The sequence below is a fragment of the Suricata suricatta genome, chromosome 2 (assembly GCF_006229205.1).
Source record: "Suricata suricatta isolate VVHF042 chromosome 2, meerkat_22Aug2017_6uvM2_HiC, whole genome shotgun sequence".
In the NCBI taxonomy this organism is placed as follows: domain Eukaryota; kingdom Metazoa; phylum Chordata; class Mammalia; order Carnivora; family Herpestidae; genus Suricata; species Suricata suricatta.
In genome coordinates, this window is record NC_043701.1 from 60,810,071 (window position 1) to 60,836,671 (window position 26,601).

A 26,601-nucleotide genomic window follows, 5' to 3' on the forward strand; every position below is an offset into this window, starting at 1 on the left:
ATGAATTGCCTATTTTTCTACATTTACAGTGATGGAGTTGGTGCTCTAGAGAGCCATGCCTTGTAATAGTCCATTAAGACTGTTTGAAGCAGTCTCCTAATTCATTTTTGTGAAGGTTACTGAATCTGAAATATTTAATTTGTATGTATCTGCGGACTCTTATAGACCTCCTGCTTCCTGCCTCCCTCATATAGTTCACAGATAAAAGATGGCAGAGAATACATGAAACACATAATGTCAGATGGTGAATGGGATGGATAGCAACTAATTATGCCAATTGGTAAAAGTTTCTTGAAGTCCCATAGACAAGGAAATTCTAAACCATCTTGAATCTACCACAAAATAAGACTAGGATTTTTAACAAAAAAATTCATTTTGAACTATCAGCAAAGGCAGTCACATTTTCAGTTTTTACTAGCAATATACATTTTAGGTCTCTCCTTTCTGTTAGCATTTTATTTTATTAGAGATACCATTTTGTCCAGAGGTAATTTTGTTAACAGCTTTATTAAGCTGTAATGAAGATACCATGTAAGTTTCCCATTGAAAAGATGCAGTTCATGGTTTCTCAGTTATGTTCAGAGGGGTGTGCGATTGTAGCCACAATTTAATCTTCGAACTCTGTACCCATTGGCAGTCACTCCCCAGCTCCCCACTGCAGCCCTGCCACCCAGTGCAACCACTGTAGAACCACTGTTCTACTTTCTTTTTCTCATAAATAGAATAATACAATATGTGATTTTCTGTGACTGGCTCTTTCCCTTACTGTATGTTTTCAGGGTTCAGCAAAATGGTAACATGTATCAGTATTTCATTCTTTATTTTTTTAAATGTTTATTTGAGAGAGAGAGAGAGAGAGAGAGAGAGAGCGCGAGAGCGAGCGAGCACGTGAGCGCATGTGTGAGAGTGAGTAGGGGAGGGGCAGAAAGGGAGAGAGAGAATTCCAAGCAGTTTCCACATTGTCAGTGCAGAGCCCGATGTGGGGCTCAAATTCACAAACCATAAAATCATGACCTGAGCTGAAATCAAGAGTTGGAGGCTTAACTGGCTGAGTCACTCAGGTGCACCAATATTTCTTTTTTATTGCCCAGTAATATTTAATGTACAAATACCAAAGTTATTCATCATCTGATGGACATTGGAAGTATTTGGGCAAGTATTTTCTCTTATTGTGTTGGTTGTCTTTTCTGAGATTTTTTGTTTTTGTTTTGCTTTTAATTTAAAGGTAATACAATATGAGAAATACGATTTATCCTCATTTCATGGAATTGCAGCAAAGGAAAACCCTTGATATTGCAACTTTTAAAGATAAACTCGACTCAAAATTCGAAGAGATTAGGAAGTATGAATTTAGGAACTGAAAAGGTATAAAAATGAGGTCAGTAGTCTTACTAGAATATTCTCCAAACCCTGTGTTTGGATCCTCTTCTCTATTTCTGGTTTTCCTTTCTCTAGCTTTCAAAATCTCACTATACTTGTATTCCCTGAATCACCTGTGTTAGAGCATATTTTTGGGCTTACCATCTACCTAAATGGTGTGTAATTCTAAATCATCTCTCTTGGTGATGGATTACATGTTATAGTTTTCTCTTATTGCCATTTACAGGGCAGGGTGGGGGTTGTGGTGAATTTGGTTTAAACAATAGGTGAGACCATATTTCTGAAGGTAACATACAGCCTTACGCATATATGTTAAAGTAAGGGGAGAGCACTGTTGATGTTCTTTTGGCCTGATGATTACCTTGAGTCTGTGTATAAAAGTATTAGGAACTTAGGATTTGGGGGGCGAATAGCTGCAGGTTATTCCTAGTACTTCAATCCATATCCTCCCTTCCTTCCTCCTTTTTTGGAGGCCTGATGCCTAGTTCTTGAAATTGTGTAAGATTTCCTTTCCTTATTTATCAGATACCATATTTACTCAGTTCATGGGTCATAGTTTGGTAAAGGAGAAGAGATCTTATTTAACATATAATGTGAGCTTATTTTGAGGAGTATTTTATATTTTAAAAGTTCACTTAGTTTACTAAATAAATCCCTGATTGATGGAATTTAAAGTGTTTTAGTTAAGTGAATAACTTTGGACAGTGGGAGAGATTTTTGAGCATTAGTCATTAAATTTAGCACATATGGTCTAAGTAAATGCCAGAAGAAATACAAGTAATATGCTGTGAAAATTCACAAGATAGATAAATTATTTACAGTTTAGGAGAGTAGGTAAAATATTATGTGTAGTTAACACTAGAGATGGGATTTGTTTGGAATGTTTAGAAATTGGGAAGGTGCAAAAATTTAGGGTTAGAGGGGAATATTTAGTATTCAGTTGACCAAAATGTACGCTTGGAATTACTGGTTAAATACAGTGGTTGAATGCATGCCTTTATTTATACTTTTTCCTTAAAATTCATTAAAATGACAATAAAGGATGAAAAAGATATAAACTGACAAGGACAAAGAGTTTGCAAAAAGACATACAGCAGATGAGAGAAATTAAGAGTTTTGGAATATGGAAAGCAAATAGATGAAGGGCTATTGATTTTTTTTTAATGTTTATTTTTGAGAGACAGAGAAATAAAGAGAATGTGAGCACATGTGAGCAGGGAAAGGGCAGAGAGAGAGAGAGAGAGAGAGAGAGAGGGAGAGACTCTGAAGTGGGCTCCACGTTGACAGCTGAGAGCCCCCTGAAGGGCTTGAACTCAAGAACTGCGAGATCATGATCTGAGTCGAAGTTGGGCACTTACCTGACTGAGTCTTCAGGTGCCCTGGTATAATTGATTTATTACAGTGTAGAAAGTGGAGACACAAATACCTGCAGAGGGGGAAGCCAAGAAGAAGCATGTCCTCCCACAGAATTTTGGAAGGTCTCAGAATTAGAACATAGGCCCTTGAAGATGGGGTAGGATATGGAACTAAAAGGAAGGAGATATGTTGAATTTCTTAAAAGCCATCACTGAGAACTCTGAGGAAAGCAGTTTGGTTTGGAAAATAGGAGTGTTAACTGGTAATCCTCTGTTTATTAAGTATAAAACACCCCCTAAGAGCTATTCAGTTGGTCAGTTGAAGGTTAATGGGACAGAGCAGGGGAAATAGTGAAATAGATGGTTGCTCTAATTTTGGGGAAGATAGAAAATAAAATAAGGTCGTATTTTCATACTCCTCTGTTCCCTTGGGTAAAATCTTTTCTCCTCCTTAATGTCAATGCCTCAGTTTTAACTCTGGGGTTTCTTTTATGCATATCCAAACCTGCCTTGAATGAAGTATTTGCCTGGTGAGTCTTGTCTCTAATTGTGTTTTAGGACTATGCTCTTGTTAAGGCAGTTCGAGGCTCATCCACATGACAGTGGTCACAGATAGATTTTGCTCACTTTTTGTGTGTGTGATTGTGTGTGTGTGTAGTTAATAGGGGAAACTACTATTTTCTGTTTACTTTTCTATTGTGTTTTCCTCTTTGTTCCATATTGAGCATATGCATATATACATACCCCTCTTTGCTTCTTCTACCAGGAAGAAGTTAAAATTAGATTATCTTGTAGCTGCTAGAAATTTTAATTCCTCTAATGATTTTTGCAAAGAGTTCGGAATTAAAATTACCAGAATAAGTCTTCTGGTAATTAATTCATTCAAGAAAGTATTTATTGAAGTTCTCCTGTGTTCTAGATATTGCCCTAAGCACAAGGGATTCAACAACCATATTTCTGCTTGCATGGAGATAACAAGAGTATTTTATGGGACAGTTTGATAAACCAAATAAATATATAATACTATTTTTTGATAGTGGCAATCCAGACAGGTGTGAGGTGATAACCTCATTGCATTTCTCTAATGATTAATAATGTTGAACATTGTTTCATATGCTAGTTGGCCATTTATATGTTGTCTTTGGAGAAGTGTCTTTTCAAGTCCTTTGCCTATTTTTAAATTGAGTTATTTGGGGTTTTTTTTTGGTTGAGTTATAAGAGTTCTTTATATATTTTGATGAATAAGTCCTTTTCAGCTATATGATTTGCAGATATCTTCTGCCATTCTGTAGATTGCCTTTTCACTTTGTTGGCTGTGTCCTTTGATGCACAGAAGTTTTTAAGTTTGATATAGTCCAATTTTACCTATTTTTGCTTTTGGTGCCACGGCTGAGAAATCATTATCACATCTAACGTCAGGAAGCTTTGTCCTGTGTTTTCCTCTAAGAATTAACTGAAGTTTTTCATCAGTTTTGAGATAACTTTTTTGTATGTGGTATAAGGTAAGGGCTCACCTTCATTCTTCTGCATGTGGATGGATATTCAGTGTCTCCAGTTCCATTTGTTGAAAAGACTATTCTTTCCCCTCATTAATGCTCTTGATACTCCACCCTTGTCAAAAAACATCTGACCATATATGCGAAGATTTATTTTGGGCTCTTTTATTCTGCTGGCCTGTTGGTCTGTCTTTATGTCAGTACCACACTGTTTTGATTAGCATAACTTTGTAATTAGGTTTGAAATCAGAAAGAGTGAGAATCTCCAACTTTGTTCTTTTTCAAAATAGCTTTAGTTATTCAGGGCCCCTTGAGATTCATATGAATTTTTAGGATGACCTTTTCTGTTTCTCCAAATGTGACATTGAGATTTTGAAAGAGATTGTATTAAATCTGAAAATTACCATGAGTAGTATTCATATCTTCACAATACTAATTCTTCCAATCAGTGAACACTGGATGTCTTTCCATTTATTTATGTCATTTTTAGTTTCTTTCATCAGTGTTTTGTTTTCAGAGTATTAGTCTTTCATATCCTGGCTAAACTAATTTTTTAGTATTCTATTCTTTTTTGAAGCTCTTATAAGTTGGATTTAAAAAATTATTTTCATTGTTAATGTATGGAAATGCAGTGATTTTTTGGTGTTAATTTTGTAATCCTTGCAACTTTGCTGAATTAGTTTATTCTAGTGTGTGTGTGTGTGTGTGTGTGTGTGTGTGTGTAATCTTTAGTTTTTTGCATATAAGATCATATTGTTTGTGAGCAGAGATATTTTTACTTCTTCCTTTCTAATTTAAATGCCTTTTATTCTTTTTTCTTGCCTAATTGTCTTAGCTAGGACTGCCAGTACTATGTGGAATAGAAAAAATAGGTTTTTTTTGCAGAAATTTTTTACTGCAAAAAAAATGATACATCCTTCTATCTTTTTATAGTACAAGGCAGAGTATATGTAATATAAATATAATAGGACTTTAGAAATCTTTATTTTTCTAATTTGATTTGTTTGTTTTGTTACTTAAGGAGAAAAGACTTATTTTTGAGAGGTGGCTTTCTTACGAGGCTGTTTTGATAACCTTTTTAGAAGGTAATCCTTGGTTAAACTGAAACTATGGCCTTTTAGTAAATGTATTATAGTACTCGCCTTCTGGACTATTCTCATATTCTTATTTCAGTGCTCTAAGGTTGTATCCTTAGTAGATTAGGTACTTGCAATTTGTTAATTTTGTGTGTGTGTGTGTGTGTGTGTGTGTGTGTGTGTGTGTGTGTTCGTTATATCATTTACTTTGAATTGCCAAAGTGTTTTTCAGCTTGGCATGTTTTATCAGCTTGCATTTTATCTTATCCTAGCTATGCTTTGCCTAATCTCCTCATGCTTAATTTTTCAACTGCAGTTAACTTAAAAGCAGCTATTTTTATATCACATTTTTGTCTCTTCATTTGACATATTTCCTTGATGATTCTTTTTGTACTTAAGATTTCATTCTTAGGCTGAAGTATATTGAGGGAGAAATAACTTGATTTCTGAATCTAGCTTTAAAGTGCTTCAGCAAAACAGGCAAACAGTGGAGTGGGGTTATAGACAAAGTAAGATTAGTAAAATTAAGAGAGTTGTTGAAACTCAGTGATAGGATACAGGGGGCCCATTATACTATTCTCTCCTTTTTCATGATATTTTTATAATAAATGTTAAAAAAAAACACATATAATTATTGTCCAAAATAATAATTCTTCAGGCTCTGTTTGAAGGCTGACATTTAGTTACAGTATGGCAAATGAGAGGACATTACTTGTAATTAACAGTAAGTACCCTGAGGGTATGATCATCAAATTTGATAATGCCCCAAATAAAAAGTCTTTCATATACTATATATTCTGTACTTAATTTTTCCATTTTATTATTTTGAAAATTTTCAAACTAGAGAAAACTGGAAAGAATGGTGAAGTGAATATCCTTTTACTTATAACCTAGATATGCCAGCTGGAAAATGTGGCTGTGTTTGTGCTTTTTGTATAGATGCCCTTACTGATTTTTTTGTCTGCCTGGTCGGTCAATTATTGAGAAAAAGATATAGAAATATCTAACTATAACTATAACTTTTCCTATTTCTTTCATTTTTGTTAGTCTTTGCTACACATGTATTGAACTCTTTATGATGTACAAACCCCCTTTGGATGTATTAGGTGTGTTGGTTTACTATGGCTTCTATAACAAATTCTGACAAATTTGGTGGCCTAACACCAATTTATTCTCTTACAGTTCTGCAGGTGAGAAGTCTGAAATGCATGTTATGGAACTAAAATCAAAGTGTTAGCAGGGCTAGCTCCTTCTGCAAGCTGAAGAGGAGAGTCCATTTCCTTGCCTTTTCCAATTTCTAGAGGCTCTCCTTATTTTTTGGGTCATGGCTGTGCATCCTGTCACCTTTTCCTTCTCTTGGTACCATTCTCACATTGCCTTCTCCTGTAGATGTGACATCGGACTACCTCTGGCTCCCTCCTTTAAGGACATTTGTGGTTATATTGGGCTCACCTAGGTAATCGAGGTTAATCTCTCCATTTTAAGATCTTTAACACATTTGCACAACTTCTCTTACCATGTAAAATAGCATATTTACAAATTGAACATCAGGATATGGTTATCCTTGGGGCATTATAGATGACAAAACTTCCTGAAAGACTCTATAGGTTCAGATTCTCAAAATCTCAACAGGTGTTTTTGCAGAAATTGACCAGATGATCCTAAAATTCATATTTAAATGCAAGCAACGCAGAATAGCTAAAATAAGTTTGAAAAGGGATAGTAAAATAAAAATTGGAGAAACTTCCTGATTTCAAAACCTACTATAGGGTTACAGTAATTAAGTTAGTCTGTATGTTAGTGATGTAAGGCATATAGATCAATGGAGTAAAATTTAAAGTCCGGAAATAAACTCTCACACTCACAATGAATTGACTTTTTACTAAGGTGTGAAGACCTTTCAATAGGGAATGAATAGTCTTTTCTAACAAATGGTGCTGGGAGAAGTGGATATCCATATGCAAACAAATGAATTTGCATTTCTTCCTTAAACCATGCTAAAAAGGCACTCAAAACGTATCATAGACCTAAATATAAGAGCTAACCCAAAAACTTCTAAAAGAAAACAGGAGTAAATTTTTGTAACTTTGATTTCTTAGAGATGGCGCCAGGAGGAGAAGTGACAAAAGAAAAAATAAATTGTACTTCATGTAAATTAAAACCTTTTGCCTATCTAAGGACACTTTAAGGAAAGTGAAAAGCTAAGACATGGAGAAAATGAGAAGACAATCCATCGAATGGGAGATAATATTTGTAAGTCATGTATTTGACAAGTTACTTGAATGCAGAATCTATAAAGAATGCTCACAACTTAAAAAAAGATAACCCAACTAAAAGATGGATAAAGAACTTGGGTAGGCATTTTTTTTTTAATGTTTGTTTATTTTTGAGAGAGAGAACACAAATGGAGGAGGAGCAGAGAGAGAGAGAGCACAAATGGAGGAGGAGCAGAGAGAGAGAGAGAGAGAGAGAGAGAGAGACATAGAATGCAAAGCAGGTTCCAGGCTCTGAACTGTAGCACAGAGCCTGACACGGGACTCTAATTCACGAACTGTGAGATCATGACCTGAACCAAAGTTGGAGGATTAACCAACTGAGCCCACTCAGGTGCCCCATTGAATAGACATTTTTCAAAGGAAGATACACAAATGGCCAATAAGCACACAGAAAGTGCTTAACATTATTAGTCATTAGGGAAAGGCAAATCAGAGCCACAACAAAATCCCACTTCACACCACTACCACTTCAGAAAGAAACTCCATGCCTATTAACAGTCACTTCCTATTTCTGGTTCTCCCCCACAAACCCACTCTGCCCCAGCCCTAGACAACCATTAATGTTCTTTCTGTCTCTGTGGATTTACCTATTCTGGATATTTAATATAATTAAAACAACACAATTTGTGACTTGCTTCTTTCACTTAACATAATATTTTCAAAGTTCATCCCTGATGTATCATGTGTCAATACTTCATTCCTTTTTTATTGCCAAATAATATTCCACCTATAGATGAGTATCCACTCATCAGTTGATGGACATTTAGGTTGTTTCTACTTTTCAGCTCTATGAATGCCGCTGTGAAGTTTCATGCATAAGTTTTTGTGTGGACTATGTTTTCATTTGTCTTAGGCATTAAGGATGGAATTGATGGGTTATGTGGTAACTCTGTTTAATTTGTATTTATGTTTCTGTCTATATAGCCAATGTATTTTAGGTTAAAATTTTGAATAGTACCTTTAAGAGTATTCTAGTACTTAGTATTTTTCATAGGACAATTGATTTCTTATGCATAGTTTTTGTTTTTGTTTTTTGTAATACAGAGCAAGTGGGCAAGAAATGTTCATGTGAAATCGACATCATGATCTTAATTTTATTAGCAAATACCCGATTCCTGTGCTTTAAGCTCAAATAGCTTTTTGGTTGCACTTTCCTAACTCCTCTTTACATAATTTCCTCCTGGTGAAGATTGTATTCAGTAGCTCAGGAGCTCGGAAGCTAAGAGAATAGGAAGCTTGCTGGCAATGGGCCAGCGCATGTTGTATGGATTAAATGGCTCATCCTGCAGCTGCTCTGCATGTGCAACCTTGATTGACTTTGATTCCTAATTAACTCATTTGGTCTCTAGCTTCAGGCCTAAATTGGGGGTTGATTGAAGATGGGTTAAAAAAAAAAAAAAAGACTATATCAGAGAGAGGATGCATCAGTTTCCTAGGGCTACTCTAACAGTTACCACAAACTGGGTGGTTTAAAACAACAGAAATTTATCCTTTCACAGTTCTTAAGGCTAAAAAGTCTGAAATCAAGGTACTGGCAGGCCCGTGCTGCCTCTGAGGGCTTCAGGGGGAAGAATCTCTCCTTGCCTCTTCCAGCTTCTGGAGGTTGCTGGAGATCTTTGGTGTTCCTTGATTTATTAATGTGTCTGCCTCTTTATTCACATGGCTGCCTTCTCTGTGGGTCTCTATGTCTCTATATGACATTCTCCTTTCTGTGTGTCCCAGTTTCCCTCATTTCATAAGGACCCCAGTCATCGGATTAAGACTCACCTTAATATGGTTTGTTTTTAACTTGATTATATCTACAAAGAACCTTTTTCCAAATAAGGTAACATTTACAGGCATTAGGGGTTAAGGCTTTACTATATTGTTTTATGGGATATACTTTAATCCATATATGTTTTGTTTCAAAATATATTTAACTATCAAGTTGTGAAATAATTTGAGTGCTGAGTTTTCATAGAGAGTTAACATGCAGTGAATTAGGAGCAATGAAAACTAAGAAGGAGCAGGAAGTAGCAATCTTGGGCCATTGTCAACTTTGATTTCTAGTCTTCTCTCGAATTCCCTGTTAACTTGGACCCTTCCACTATTCTCTGTATCTCTCTACCCTCAGCCCAGCACTTGGACTCCAGTATGATCTGTGTACCTACAGCCTTGCTTTTGGAGAGTGGTTTTAAAGTGTTGATCGTCTGAATGGATGAAGTTGCTTTAAGATGAGAGGAATTACCTTTTATGACCAGGCTTGACAGGTAGTCCCTTCACTACCTCAGCACAAAACTCAACACACCCATGTAGCAAATAGTAGTTAGAGATAGTTGGGATATTTTCTGGGTCTCTGACCACTGTCAGTACTTCAGCTTTCCCCCAGCTCTCCAGTTCTGAACTGGAGCTCTCCTTATCTATCAGTCAGGGTTCCTAGTGGAGGCCAACTGAATCTACTTATGATAGTTCAAGCAGAAAAGAATAATGAGATTTTAGAGAGTGCATCAGAAGAACAAAGCTTTAGAAGGCCAGAGAATCAAACTTTGATGTTGAACCTCCAGACAGTTGAAATATTCAGCCACACTTACAGGACTGTTCTGGTAACCTTATTTGTGTCATTTCCCAAATTTTGTCTTTACAACTTAATAATTGTGAAATTGGATAAGGTAATTAACTGCTCTGTGTATCAGTTTTGTTGAATGTAAAGTGGAATAGATGACTAAAGGATTGTTGTAGTAAATGATTAATGTACAGGTTTCTGGGACGCCTGGGTGGCTCAGTTGGTTAAGAATCTGACATCAGCTTAGGTCATGATCTCACAGTTCGTGAGTTCCAGCCCCGAGTCTGGCTTTATGCTGACAGCTCAGAGCCTAGAGCCTGCTTCAAATTATGTCTCCCTCTCTCTGTCCCTCCACTTCTCATGCTCTGTCTGTCTCTATCTCTCTCTGTTAAAAATAAACATTAATATCCCTCAAAATGATTAATATACAGGTTTTGGATAACCCTGAACTCATAGTGTATTAATTTGCTGTAGCAAAGCACTATAAACTGGGTGATTTAAATAATAGAAATTTATTATCACAGTACTGGGGGCTGGAAGTCCAAGATGCCATTGAGGTTGGTTTCTTCTTAGGGCCATGAGGAAAGAATCTGTTCTTCACCTGTCCCTACTTCTGGTGTTTTGCTGACAATCTTTGTGGTTCCTTGGCTTGTATAAGCATCTCCTCAATCTCTTCATCCTCACATGGCGGTCTCTCTGTGTGAGTGACTATATCCAAATTTCCCATGTTTATAAGGACACCAGTCATATTGGATTAGGGGCCTCACTTTAAATAATTACATCTGAAATGACTCTATTTCTCCATAAGGTCACATTCTGAGGTGCTGGGAGTTAAGGCTTCAACATATGAATCTGGGGGAAGAGGGGACACATTTCAACCCATAACACATACTAAGCACCTTATGGATGTTTTGGGTTTGTTTTTTTTGTAATGTTTTTATATTTGAGAGAGAGAGAGGGAGAGAGAGTGCAAGTGGGAGAAGGGAAGTGAGAGAGAGGGAGATGGTGTTAACTATTGTTGTTATTCTGATAACTCGTATTATGATTATAATCTTTTTTTCTTCAATGTGTTGCAACTGTATGGATTAGAGAGTAAATATTCTTAGAGTTTAATTTTGTAAACCTTAGTAGTTACCATTAATAACCTTCATGTTGTTTCTTCACAGTAAGGACTCTTCATAATGTGGGTGTATGATTTTCCTATAGTTATATATTTCTTGTGTTATTAGAATTCAGATAGAGAATAAAAATTAATATGACAAAAAGTTATTATATCTCATATTTGGACAGAAGGAGAGAGCTTGATTCTGTGGTCACAGATGTTTATCTGAGAGGTGCTGTTCATACCATATGTCTCTGGATCTTCCTCATCTTGTGTATTACTGCATCTTAGTGCTTTATACTATAGAAGTAAGATTCTTTATTGACTTGATACTTAAAGGGGCAAACAAAGGACCTCTATCAGTGGATTTACATGGATTTTGTTTCTTTTTAACTATTGCATCTAAACCAGTATGGTGTAATTACTGTGTTTTCTTGAGTGCTGGTTCTATTATATTATGTGCAATTTGAAGGAACAGAAACAGGGGTTAAAGAGATTTGGGATATATTACATACTATATGCCTCTTGGATTTTTCTGCTGCTTATTAGTGGTTCTGAGGAGTACGATAGTAAAGAAACCTATTTTATTTTGTGTTCAATTCAGCATTTCCTCAATTTGTTTATCACAACACCTATTAATAAAGTGCAGAGTCAGTGTTTACTAAACAGTCTTTGAGTGCTAGGATCTGAGAGAAGCAATGTCTCTAGTATCCATAACTAGGAATTATTTAATTGTTTTTAGGTATCTGAGAATAAAATCTTTTAACATATAAGCTTATTATTGAACCGTTTGGTTCAGGGAACTGCCTGGATTATAGTTGTGTTTTCTAGTTTGTTAGTGTAATTGTTTTTGAAGGTAGAATTGTTGTCTGTTGTCTACAAATGGACAGTACCTAGCACATAGGAGGTATTTAAATGGCTGAAAGAGAAAATCAAAGTTGTACAGATCCTTCTTAGCATATTTCATACGTAAGATGACGAGGAAAAAGGATTACATTATTGGATAGGGTCTGTAGTTCTGTTTGATGTATTTCTGTTGTAATCTTTCTTCATGAAAAAACCCACAGCTTTTTTGAGGTATAACTGCTCTACAATAACCTGCACATGTTTATTTATTTTTTTCTAATTTTTTTTAATGTTTTATTTATTTTTGATACAGAGAGAGACAGAGCATGAGAGGGGGAGGGGCAGAGAGAGAAGGAGACACAGAACCAGAAGCAGGCTCCAGGCTCTGAGCTAGCTGTCAGCACAGAGCCTGACGCGGGGCTCGAACTCACAAACGGAGATCTGACCTGAGCCGAGTCGGAGGCTTAACCGACTGAGCCACCCAGGCGCCCCAACCTGTACATCTTTAAAGTTTGCAATTTGATGGGGTGTCTGAGTGGCCCAGTCAGTTGAGCATCCAACTTTTTTTTTTCAATTTACATTGAAGTTATCTAGCACATAGTGCTATAATGATTTCGAAGTAGAATCCAGTGATTGATCCCCTACGTATACTACCCAGTGCTCATCCCAACAGTGTCTTCTTTAATGCCTCTTGCCCATTTAGCCCATCCCCCCACCCACAACCCCTCCAGTAACCCTGTTTGTTCTCTATATTTAAGAGTCTCTTCTGTTTTGTTCCCCTCCCTATTTATATATATATATATGTATAAATTTTGCCTTCCTTCCCGTACGTTCATTTGTTTTGTATTTTAAATTCTACATGAGTAAAGACATAGGCTAGTTCTCTTTCTCTGAGTAATTTTGTCTAGCATAATACACTCTAGTTCCATCCATGTTGTTGCAAATGGAAAGATTTCAGTCTTTTTTTATTGCTGAGTAATACTCATTTAGGCTCTTTCCATATTTTGGCTATTGTTGATAGCACTGCTATAAACATTGGGGTGCATGTCCCCCTTCGAAATAGCATACCTGTATCCTTTGGATAAATACCTAGTAGTACAATTGGTGAGTCGTAGAGTAGTTCTGTTTTTAATTTTTTGAAGAACCTCTCCATACTGTTTTCCATAGTGAGCTTCTGACTCTAGATTTTGGCTCAGGTCATGATCCAGGACTCGAGTCCCGAGTTGGGTTCTGCACTGAGCATAGAGCCTGCTTAAGATTCTTTGTCTCTCTCGCTCGCTTGCTTGCTCGCTCTCTGCCCCTCTCCTCTGCTCATGCCTTCTCTCTCTTTCCAAATAAATAAATAGACATTGAAAAATAAATTGTGCATTTTGATAAATTTTACATTTTTATATGCTAAGAAAACATCAACACAATCAACATAACAAACATAATCTTCATCTCCAAAAGTTCCCATGTCAGGACTCCCTCCTACTCTCCTTGAAATTCCTCCCATCCCCAGGGAACTACTGACCTCCATTCTAGCTTGTGCATTGTGAAATTTTATAACTAGAATCCTACAATATGTGCTGTCTTTTTTTTGTTTTGTTTTGTCTGGCTTCTTTCACACAGCATGAATATTTGAGAGTCATCTATATTGTTTGTGGTGTAGTGTTATGCATCAGATTCCTTTTTAACCTTTTAATATCTTTGGTTTCTGTAGTGATATCATCTTTCATCCTGATACTGGTAATTTTTGTGTGTTCTTTTTTTTCTTATTCACTTACCTAGAGGTTTTCAATCTTCTAAAAGAATCTGCTTTTGGGAGCACCTGGGTGGCTCAGTTGGTTAAGCGGCCGGCTTAGGCACAGGTCATGATCTCATGGTTCATGGGTTTGAGCCCCGCATTAAGTTCTGTGCTGACAGCTCAGAGCCTGGAGCCTGTTTCAGATTCTGTGTCTCCCTTATTATCTGCCCCTCCCCTGCTCGTGCTCTGTCTCAAAAATAAACATTAAAAATTTTTTAATAAAAAGAATCTGCTTTGGTTTCCTTGATATTGTCTATAGTTGTAGATTTCTGCTTTGTTCATTATTTCATTTATTCTGCTTGTTTTGGGTTTTGTTCTTTCCTAGTTTTTTTTTTAAGGTGGAAACAAAGTTAATCTATTTGAAAACTTTTTGATATAGGTCATTAGTTTCATAAATTTCCATCTATGTATTGCTTTGGGTATAGCCACATTTATTTAGTATAAAATGTTTTCTCTTTTTTTATTTCCTCTTTGATGATTTTTTTTTCTTCAAAGAAGTTACTTTGTTTTGAATATTTAGAATTTAGAGTTTGAATATTTAGGATTTTTAGGCATCTTTATGTTATTGACTTCTATTTTGTTCTGCTCAAAAAACATTCATTCTATGAATCAAGTCCTTTTAAAATTTATTGAAACTTGATTTGGCCCAGAATGTTGTCTTATTTGGTAAATAATCCTTATGCCCTAAAAAAAGAATGTTTCCTGATGTTGTATGGAATGTTCTCTAAATATCAGTTGGGTTCAATTGGTTGTAATCTCATTTAGGTCTTTCAGGGCTTTGATTTATCTATCCTTCTTGTCCTATCAACTCTTCAATGAGAAGTGGTGTAATCTTTCACTGTATTTTCCAACTGGATCATTTCTCCTTGCAGTTCCATGAGTGTCTTCACTGTGTATTTTGAATCTCTTTTATTAGGGGCATAAGTGTTTAGGAATATGATGCTTTTGATGATGTAGCCTTTTTATTATCATGTAATGATATATCATTCATATTTTTCATTCATATTCATATTTTTCTTTGAAATCTCCATTAAAAATTATTAATGTAATCAATCCAGGAGTTTTTATTAGTATAAGCTTTATATATCTTTTTCTGTCATTTTACTTTGAACTTATTGTGTCTTCATGCTTTCAACGGGGTTTTTATAGGTCCTATATGGTTTGGTCTTCTTTTTAATGTAGTTTTATAATTTCTGCATTATAACTGGAATGTTTACACAGTTTAGATATTATTTCATTATTGGTGTGATTGGGTTTAATGCTACCATCTTGCTAATTGTTCTCAGTTTTGTATCATCTGTTTTGTGTCAGTTTTGTTTATGTATCATCTGTTCATTGCATTGCTTCCCTTTTTTCTGCTTTCTTTTGGAGTATTTTTTTAATGAGACATTTTATTCATTTGTTAGTTTATTCACTAAAGTCTTTGTGTTATTTTTATTTGTTGCTTTAGGTTTTCTAGTAAGCACTTTAAATTATCAATTTATTTTCCTTGTATTCTAAGAAGAAACTGTGCTTGATCATGATGTATTATTCATTTTATGTATTCATATATTCTATTTGCTAATATTTTGTTGAGGATTTTGCATCTGTGCTTCTGAGGCAAATTGTTCTGCAGTTTTATTATTTATAAAATGTCATTGGCTTTTATATCAGGGTAATCAGATTTGCTAATATTTTTTTTCAAATGTTTTTATTTATTTTTGAGAGACACACAGAGCACGAGCTGGGGAGGGACAGAGAGAGAGGGAGACACAGAATCTGAAGCAGGCTCCAAGCTCTGAACTGTCAGCACAGAGCCTGACAGAGGGTTCAACCTTGTCAACTGTGAGATCATGACTTGGGCTGAAATCAACTGACTGAGTCACCCAGTGCCCCAGATTTGCTAATATTTGAGAATTTTTGTGTCTGTGCTCTTTTAGGGAGGGGTACTATTTGTAATGTTCTCTCTCTCTCTCTCTCTCTCTCTCTCTCTCTCTCTTTTTTTTTTTGGGGGGGGTCTTATTTTGGAAAGAATTCTTGTGTAGAGTTGGATTACTTCTTTTTTCAATGACAGTGAAACCACCTGGGCTCATAGATGTCTAATTTAGAAGGTGCTGAGTAAAAATTCAGTTTTTTAAAAGTTTTTCATTTGTTTCAAGAGAGAAAATGCAAGCACAGGGGAGGGGCAGAGAGAGGGAGAGAGAGAATCCCAAGCAGGTTTGCACTGTCAGTGCAGAGCCTGATGCGGGGCTTGGTTTCACCAACTGTGAGATTGTGACCTGAGTCGAAATTGAGAGTCAGATGCTAACTGACTGAGCTACCCCAGCACCCCCAAATTTGTTTTTAAATTTTTTTCAATGTTTTATTTATTTTTGAGAGAAAGAGAGAGCTTGAGCAGGGGAGGGTCAGAAAGAGGGAGGGAGACACAGATTCTGAAGACAGGCTCCAGACTCTGAGCGATCCGTTAGCACAGAGCCTGACCTGGGACTCGAACCCACTAACCATGAGATCATGACCTGAGCCGAAGCCGGACACTCAACAGACTGAGCCACCCAGGTGCCCCTCAAATTTGTTTTTAAAATAGAGATCTTTTCAGATCATCTTCTAAGAGTTCTGATAGTTTGTTCTAAGTTGTAGTGTTATTCGCATTATTCCACTACCCTTTCAACGTGGTGAGGTCTCTAGTGGGATCTTCTTTTTCATTCCTAATGTTTATGGTTAATTGGTTCTTCTTTTTTCTTTGTTGGTCTTACTAGGGCTTTGTTAATTTTATTGACACTTGAAAAGGATTAGCTTTTGGTTTGACTGATTTCCTGTTATTTTTGCTTTCAATTTCATTGATTTTTCTCTTGTTTATTCTGTTCCCCTTTTTTGTTTATTTTGTTTTTTTTCTTGTTTAGGGGCACTTGGGTGGCTCAGTCGGTAGACCATGTGACTCTTGATCTCAGGATTGTGAATTCAAGCCCCATGTAGGGTGTGGTGATAACGTTAAAAAAAAAAAAAGGTCCTTTAGAAAGTGTTAATTTACAAATGTTTGGAAAATTATTTTTCTATTATTCTTAGTTTGATACCATTATGATTAAAGAGCATACTTTGTATGAGTAATTTTAATTTTGAAATGTTTGTTTTATGACCCAGGACTCGATCTGTTTTAGTTAACATTCCAGGCATAGTTGAATAGAATATGTGTTCTCTTTTTGTTGGGAGGAGGGCTCTGTGTGATATCAGTTAGATTGCCTTGGTTTGGTGGTGGTTGTTTTTTGTTGTTTGTTTATTTTTACTATCCTTGCTGATTTTATCTAGTGCTTCTTCCCTTATTAAGGGAGCAATATTGAACACTTATGCCTGGGTACCTAATGGAAGGTAGTCACTAACTAAAACACCTGACATATCTTCCTGGAGGTCAATAAAGGAGGTTTTGTATAAATCCATGTTTTAGAATGTCGTGGGAGGAGCGGGGAACAACAACTGTGCCCAGAGGAAGAAAGATAGAAAAGACACTGTCTTTTTTTGGCCCTCAGCTTTTTTGTGTTAGATGAAACAGATAGAGTAACACTTAGGAAAGAAAAACTAATCCTTTTTTTAAAGTGAGGTTCCCCCGCCCCCCATCTTGTAATGAAGGCCAGGGAGAAAAAAAGTAGACCTTTTGATGCAAAATTTTCATGAAGCTTTGAGGAACAAGAGAGATCAACATACCCTGAGCACTGCTTTGGACTGGAAATATAAAGATTGAACCCAAAGAGCTCACTTGAGCCTAATGATAGCCTGTGCATAGTGTTAGCAGTAAGATCAATTAAGACTTGGTTAGAAAAGTACAGATTTTACCATTATTATTTTTATTATTTGTAGTACTGAATTTAAGAGTATTTGTTTTTAAGGCCTGTCTCCCTCCCTCCATGGAAAAAAATGGTTAGCAGTTAATACCTCGTTTATAAAAAAAAAATAGTAACTTAGTTACATGTAGGTCTTGATTTTTTGCAAAATATTCTTTATGCATATTATCTCATTTGTCTGTACTTTAGGAGTCAGAAAGGTTAAGTGATTTCTGTTAGATCAGAGATTTGAGTAGAATAAAGTTCAGGTGTTCTTATTCCCAGTTGATTGTTTCATATCATACTTGGCCTTTGAAAGGATGTGCCTGCTTTCTCTAAAACTAGTAGAATACTGACTTTAATTAAAAGATTCTTATTGACTTTCTAAGTGTTCTCATGATCATGGATTATTTTATTTCACATACAGATAAATTTAAAATATTATAGCAAGGTTTAATAGACTTTCAAGCAATGACAATTATTAATATTCTCATAAACTTATCTTTTAATATCCTTTGATTATTTACCAATTGAAAACTATAAATTCTTTTTAATGGTAACTTTTATATGTTTGATTTCAAATTTTCTCCGTTATCTTTTTCTTTTGATTTTATTTTTATTAGAAAAATTAGAAATTGTATATATCAATTAATAGTTATAAAATTTCTTTGTGATTCATTTGACTATTTTCCCCCATAGCTAGAATAAGTATTCTATTTATTTTTAAAATTATGAGATTTTTATTAGTTTTTTCTATTTGTTATGGCTGTGATACACTAAAATTTTGTTTACGCTTTACCCATGTTTTTTTCTCTATTCTTTTTTTTTAAAGTTATTTATTATTTATTTTGAGAGAGACAGGGAGGGAATGAGCATGGGAGGGGCAGAGAGAGAGGGAGCAAGAGAATCCCAAGCAGGTTCTGCACATTCAGTGCAGAACCTAATGTGGGATTCGAACTTATGAATTGTGAAGTCATGACCTGAGCTGAAATCAAGAGCTGGATGCTTAACAGACTGAGCCACCCCAGGGTCCCTTTACTCCTTATGTTGTCATTTCTACTTTTTTACAATAGGCATTCATTACTTTTTTCTGATTTTGCTTTATAATTTCATTGTTTTATATTATACATTACCAAAATTACTCTGCAATTAAACATAAACATTTTTCATTAAGATATTTTTCCTAAAGGCATGTTTTACATTCAGATTTAATGTATTTACTTAAATATGATTAAAATCTGTCACATAGAAAAACAAGACACTTTTTATGTGTAGAGTAAGGAGATGAAAATCAAAATTTGTGTGTAGTTGTCTTTGCTGGAGTTTTGTTGGAATTTTTTATTTCTACTTTCTAACTTGATGTGTTTTCTAATGTTTAGTAAAAAAAATTGTCTCTTAAATGACCAAAGAGGAGGCACCTGGTTGGGTCAGTATAGAACATGTGACTCTTTTTTAAAATGTTTTATTTATTTTTGACAGAGAGAGCGAGTCCGAGCATGCGCTCAAGTAGGGGAAGGGCAGTAAGAAAGGGAGTTGCAGAATCTGAAGCAGGAACCAGGCTGTCAGCACAGGGCCTGACACAGGGCTCAAACCCACAAACCGTGAGACCATGACCTGAGCTAAAGTCTGATGCTTAACCAACTGAACCACCCAGGTACCCCTTAGAGCATATAACTCTTGATCTTGGGGTTGTGAGTTCAGACCCCATGTTCTACATAGAACTTACTTAGAAAAAAGCAAAAAAAAAAACAAAAAGAAAAAACAAACAACCCAGCCAGCCAAACAAAATGTACAGAGATAGGGATGACAGTCTGTGTGTCTGGACTATCTCAGATTGGTTGCAAATAGCAAATAAAGATCCTGTGATAATAATATTATTATCATTATTGATTTGAGTACCTTCAGTAATTAGAGGTCCAGATCTCCTTGTTGATTGGATAAATTAATTCTATGTCAGTACTGCAACCCTGCTGCATCCGTGTTGTTTGGTGGTGTTTTATGGCTGTTGTTTGCATGGTTTTAATTTAAATTTGTTGTTTAGCTCAGTATTCTCTAGTAATGGTGTTCTTTATATAGTCTCAAATGTGGTAGCAAAGAAGATTGATGTTCCATAATGAATTAAAGTGAGCCATTGTGATAAGCCTTTACCTTGATTTAAAAATAAAATATGACTTACCTTGATTTAAAGATAAAATTTTTACAGAATGGATTTTAAAATCACAGCTTTCCTCTTCAGATTATTACTCTCCAGTTTGCTAGATAAACCTTTATATATCACTGCGTTACTTTTGTGAAAGACTTGCTTTAGTCTGAAGTTTATAAGTAATCGGAGCTCTGTAGCAGAATCAAAGGTAGAACTTTTTAGATACTATAATTATATGATTGTATTCTGAAAATAGCATAAAGAAGGAATATATAAATAACTGAAAAGGAAATAATTAAACCCGGAAAATATTCATAACAAGTACGGCGGATAAACAGTGAATATTAATATATAATTAGTACAGAGCAATATAAGAAAAAGATAAAGGAGTAAAATTATTTAGAGATTCTCAAAAAGAAATACAGCTAGTAAAATATAGTTATTTAGCTTCATCATTTAAAAATCCTATCAAACCATTCATAAGAACATACTTCTTGGGGTGCCTGGGTGGCCCAGTTGGTTGAGTGTCTTACTTCGGCTCAGGTCATGGTCTCACAGTTTGTGGGTTCGAGCCCTGTGTCCAGCTCTGTGCTGACAGCTCAGAGCCTGGAGCCTGCTTCCGATTCTGTGTGTCCCCCTCTCTGTCCCTTCCCTGCTCACACTGTCTCTCTCTGTCTCTCAAAAATGAATGAATGTTTAAAAAAAAAAAACATACTTCTTCTAGCAGCATATAAAATGTTTGGAAAAGATAATATCCAATGCTATCTATGGTTAAGTGACTCTTGTAGGTTACTGAAAAAATGTATAAAATGTAAAGTCATTTTGTAAACTAGTTTGATAATTTCTATCAATAAACTTAAAAGTATAACTTTGAGTTAATAATTCTGTCTTTATTTCCTAAGAGAATAGATATTAAAAATTTTTATATGTACTCATGACAAATAATTATTCCATCTTAGGTAAATGGTTAAGTAATTTTTGGTTTGTTTATTTGGTGAAATATTGGGCAGGTATCAAAAATTGATATTTATAAGGACTATAATAGGATGGATGAATGCTTACAACATTAAGTTAATAAAGAACACATTGTAAACAAGTGTAATTACAAATAAAGACAAGAACAGAACAACTCCTGGGCATATTAAAAAGGAGGATAAGTTTTTAAAGGAATATAGTAGACTTTTCAATTTTAAGCACAACCATGATTTTCAGTATTTTAGGAACATTTGAAGGTTGCTTGAAATTTCTCTGAGGCACATATCTGAATTGTGCTCTTTGCGAAGTTGGTGTGTGGGAGGGAGTCACTTTCATTGGTAAGTGACTATAGCCAGCTGCCCGGTTCCTGTATGTCAGTTTTTGCTTTTTTTGCTCTTTCTCAGATAAACATCCAGGGGAGGATATATGCTATTTTGGTGCTACTTGAGAATTTGAAGATTCATAAATTTCTCAGACATGATCATATATTTTCCAATGATCCACTTGGCTGTTGTGGCCTCTTATGTTGTGAGGTTATATAATTACCCACCTTTTGAAGTGTTTTCCCAGTTTCCAAAAAGTCTTTAATGAGCATATTTTTAAAAGGAAAATACAAGACTTTATCCAGTTACCAGTTAGTAATCCACGCCTTAAACGCTTCATATGACAATATCTTTTGTTTTTTGTGCAGTGTTGTATCTTTTGTTAATCTCCTCCATACTTTGTCCTTTTTATCTCTAGAAATTGTTTGTGTATTACTTGACCCATATCTTTAGGAACATGTTCATTCTTTTCTCCTTTTGAACCTATGAAATACAGTTATAACTGTTGTAATGTCCTTGTTTATAATAGTATAATTGGTTCCAGTGGTTCACATTTATTTACTCTTTGATGGAAAAATATAAAAAGCAAAAACCACACTTTTAATATGTGTAAGCTACATATACTACCCACCAACTTTAAGAATGTTATAATTAATTTGTAATCATGTTGTAATATCTCTCTCTCTTAACTTTTTAAAATGTCGCTAATGTTTGTATGTGTTCCTAAATTATATATTGCATAAGCTTGCATGTCTTAATATAAATCACCTCTTGCTGTATTGTTCTTCTGTTACTAATATGTATTGAGAGAGATTGTATTGATGTGTGTACCTATCATTGTTTATTTTTACTCCTCTACAGTAGTATTTTGAGTGAATGCTATGTTTTACTTACTCTTTTCCAACTGATAGTCATTTTCATTGTTTTCATCTTTGATTTATTTTTAACAATGCCATCAGGAACGTTGTAGATATCTTCCAATGTACATACCTAAGAATTTCTCTGAGTTATATGCCTACAGACTATATATTTTGGTCATAGGGTATTTGTATGGAATCTTATTAGATTATCCCCAGTTGATTTTCAAAGTGGTTTGAAGATTATTTATTACCATAAGCAGAATCACTGATTTAGAGGATAAGAATTGTTATTCTCGTAGGCTAGCCACTGTATTTTAATTTTTAAATTATTTTTCTTTATTTCCCATTTACTCTTTAGTTTTGTTTTGAAAATTATGCATGCATAACATACTCAATAGTTTAATAACAAGATTTGTTATTAAAAGGTAGCAATCTTCTGCTCCTGCTGCATTTACTTTTCCCCAGAGGCAGCCATTCTAACATTTTTGCCGATTCCTTTGGTATTTACCTCCATATCTCTAACTGAACTGCCCTTATTTCCACTGGTTAATATGTTAAAAGCTTCTTTGGCTTCCCGCAAAGAAGCATGAAGATTTAGCCTCTTCCATCCTTCTGATTTTGAACACCATCCCAACTTTACACATGAACTCTTCCCTCATTTCTTTTTTTCCAAATCAATAATTTAGTGCTAACATTGTTATGAATAGTAAATGCAGAACTGAATCATGTAGCAAACTATAATTATCCTTCTTTTTGTTTCTTTTAAACAAAGGAGAGTGATGGTAGAGGAAGAGGCAGTAAGGATTTTGGAATCAATACGGAGGATTTGTGTTACAAAATAGAAAGAGAAATTGTTAGCTAACAGGAAGCCATGGATTCCATGAGTGGGAGAGGAACTTGAGAACATTTCATCCACCAGCCATGTGTAGTACTGATTAGAACACTGAAAGCCTATTATAATGACACACGTATAACTTAATAACATAATTTTTACGCCATTGAGATATTGGGTTAATCTTAAGACCAAAGAAATAAAAAGACATGGGCAATCCCAGGAAATATTGAAGAACCAATCACTGAATTCAAGTGACTGCCTGGGGTCAAAGCCTGTGAACTTTATTCTAAAGGTTTAGTTTCTTAGACCAGGACAGTGATAATAGGGAAAACCAGAATTTATTTTTTGGTACCTTAAATTTCAAAGCGTTGTTTACAGTTGACAAAGATTGTTTATGTTCATGTTACCCATCCTCTTGAAACCTGTGTACCAGGTGTTTTGGTTGATTTTCTTTTTCTCTAATATTAGATTAAATTTATCTAAATTGAAACCATTATCATTTCTTTTCTATCAAAATTAGTCTCATTATTTTCTCACATCTAAGAAGATGATAAATATGTTAAATCCAAATGATCACTTTAGTTTCCTCATACGTATTTTTATGCATGAGTTCAATAGGTATTAGTACTAAGGGGCTAGAAAGAGAATTCTGGCTGTGAAGCCCACATTTATTAGGGTTCAGTTATTAAACTGTGTTTAATGCTGGTGTATTTCAAAATTTGGCATTTTAGCACATTTTATATATTTTAAAATTTTTCCTCTTTTTATTAAATGAGAATATAAGTTTTTTTATAATGCTGTCATTGTTATAACCTGGCTTAATTTAATTCCCTAAACATAATTAACAGAAATTAACAGAAGTTAATTCTGATATGATTTTTACATCTTTATCTTTTCACCAAGCAAATTTGAAGAGGTAGGAGGAATACTCTCTATCCTTTGAATGTAAGGTTTTCTTTCTTTCTGAGGCTTCTGGGATTGGCCTGGGTTGATCTAGTGAAAAGATTCAAGTCAGACCTGGATTTAAATTGTTCTTTGATGCCTAGTAGCCAGCTGAATTTGTTAATAATTTAATAATAATCCTAGCAAGGTTGTTTAGAAAATTACAAAAAATGGATGCATACATTAAAATAATAAAAAAAATTGTGTCCAATTTAATGCCCCTCACATATTATGTGCTCAAAAATTATAGTTATTGGAATCATCATCATCATTTTGTCCTTGGCTCCAGTCCCTAGATGTGCTTCACAAAGAGCAGATATAAAAAGATTTGAAACACTGAAAGTGATTGGGTGCAGTGGTTAATCAGTAGGGGAGAGTGTAGTGTAGTCCTTCCGTTCTCCTGGATGGGTGGATAGGGGGTGTTGCTCCAGTTTTCTTCTGTTGTTCCTGCCTCCCTCCCGAACCGTGCCATTTGTACACTTAGCTCTTTTTTGTGTGTGAAGTAATCAGTAAGGACAATAATAGGGCTTTTGCTCTCTCCCAGCCAATAGAATCCTTTGTGTTCCACAAGTAGCATGCATTTTGGTTACTTTTTAGAATAGCTCTAAATATACTGGGGATAAGCAGAGGACGGGGCAGTGGGAGTGTGTTGTTTACCTTAAAAAGGGGTTGGAATAAATAATTTGTATTCTTTATTCCCTATTAGATGTAGACTTTGTAAAGATATACAATGCATTTACTTTTTCTTTTTGTTCCCATAACACCTAGCATAGTACATTTTATCTTTCAGTGGTTATAACTTTGTCTATTTTCTTCCTGTCTTACAGCTTGCTACTTTGGGTCAGAATTTAGATCTGATTCATTTCTGTGGTGTTTGTGACTAATAAATGTTTGAAACCCAAATAAATGGTTTGAATGAATGATTTGAATTATCTCCAGAGTGACAGATCAGCAACTTTTGGCTTTATCTGTAGTGATATGTACCTGGAAGGAACCTTAGGCTTTATGTAGTCTAGCTGTTTATTTTTCAAATAAAGTAACTGGTACCAAAGATCACAAGACTTACATTCAAAAATATATATGGTAGAAATAAGGTTAGAATCCAGCTATATCTCTTTCTCATAGTCTCTTTCCTTTCCTTTTTAAAAAAAACTTCATTATGGTATTTTTCTTCCCTAGATAACAGAAAAAAAGAAACACATTGATAAACAGCTTGAAAAGAAAATAATACTTATTTTTTATTATTGTATGTCTATCTTAGTTTAATTGATTTTTTAAATGTTTTTAATGTTTGTTTACTTTTGAGAGAGAAAGAGAGAATGCAACAGCGAGCATGAGTGGGAGAGAGAGAGAGAGGGAGAGAGAATCCCAAGCAGGCTCTGTGCTTAAGCACAGACGTGAAACTCCAATCCTGTGAACTGTGAGGTCATGACCAAGTGAGATCATGACCTGAGCCAAAACCGAGAGTTGAACACTCAACAGACTGAGCCACCCAGGTGCTCCTCTATGTCTGTGTTGTCTAGTAACAAGTTTTACGGTAAACATAGCCTTTCCTCCTTGATCATTATCATGACTGGGTTCAAATAGAGCTTCCTCAAAATTCTCTCAAAATTTTTAAATTTAAAAAATCAGAATAAAAATTTTTTGTAATTATAATTTACCATACATTTATATCATAGATTGACATATAAAGTACTTTGGCATTTATTAGCTTATTTTGTTTCTGATGATAGTCTTAAAAGTTATATAGAGCATGACATATATTGTTGGCATTTTACAGATGAAAAATGGAGCTCAGTGAAGCTGTGTCTTGTGACCGTGATCACCTAATGAGTAAATTATGAGGCAGATTCCTAAGCCTGTAAATGTTCAAAGGTTTTTAAGACTTTTTCCACTTTGGTAAACCAAAATCCCTTTAGATAAAGACATTAAAAAATGCTCATGGTTGAGATATGATTAGCAGTAACCACTATTCAGCTGCCCTTTGATTTCATTTTTTTTCCTTAAAAATTTTTTTTTTTTTAACATTTATTCATTTTTGGGAGAGAGAGAGAGTGAATGTGTGTGAGTGGAGGAGGGGCAGAGAGAGAGAGGGAGACACAGAATCTGAAGCAGGCTCCAGGCTGTCAGCCCAGAGCCCAATGCAGGGCTCGAACTAATGAGCAGTGAGATCATGACCTGAGCCGAAGTCCGGCGCTTAACAGACTGTGCCACCCAGGCGCCCCTGATTTCATTTCTTTATGTGATCTTGTGTAGAATTAGTTATATATACCATATTCAATCAGTAGATACTCAAGTGCTGCTAAGTGGTTAGTTAGCAATGTACTGCATGCTTTAATGTAATTTCTCCTCTGTAGTACACTGTGACTCTAAGTAAAAACTGATATTTGTAAGTGCTAGGAATATATTTTAGTAAACTTTAAAATTTGATATTCTGATGAGTAACTAGAAAAAATAATATTCTACCTAAAGCGATTTAATTTTTTAGAAATAATTTATTTAGTTAAAATAGAAAATAGAGTCTTATGGGGTGTCTGGGTGGCTCTGTAGGTTAAGTGTCCTACTCCTGATTTTGGCTCAGGGCATGATCTCACAGTTACTGAGACTGAGTCCCAGATCTGGCTTCACACTGACAGCGCACAGCCTGCTTGAGATTCTCTCTCTCTCTCTTTCTCTCTCTCTCTCTCTCTCTCTCTCTCTCTCTCTTCCTCCCCCATGCATGCACAACCTCAAAAATAAATAAACTTAAAAAAATTGAAAATAGAGTTTTAGAACTGTGTCTAAGCTGCTTAATGAAGTCTTGACCTTAATTTTTAGCACTTTAGCTACCTTAGATATATCTAAGATTGAGTCAAAAAATGAAGGGACACCTG

At 35.1% G+C, this 26,601-nt stretch overlaps 1 protein-coding gene across 1 annotated transcript in view; it reads left to right on the plus strand.

The window, feature by feature from the left end:
• The window catches only part of COG5 (component of oligomeric golgi complex 5), a 302,966-nt gene that overhangs the window by 99,048 nt on the left and 177,317 nt on the right, over positions 1-26,601 (plus strand). The window lies entirely within an intron of this gene.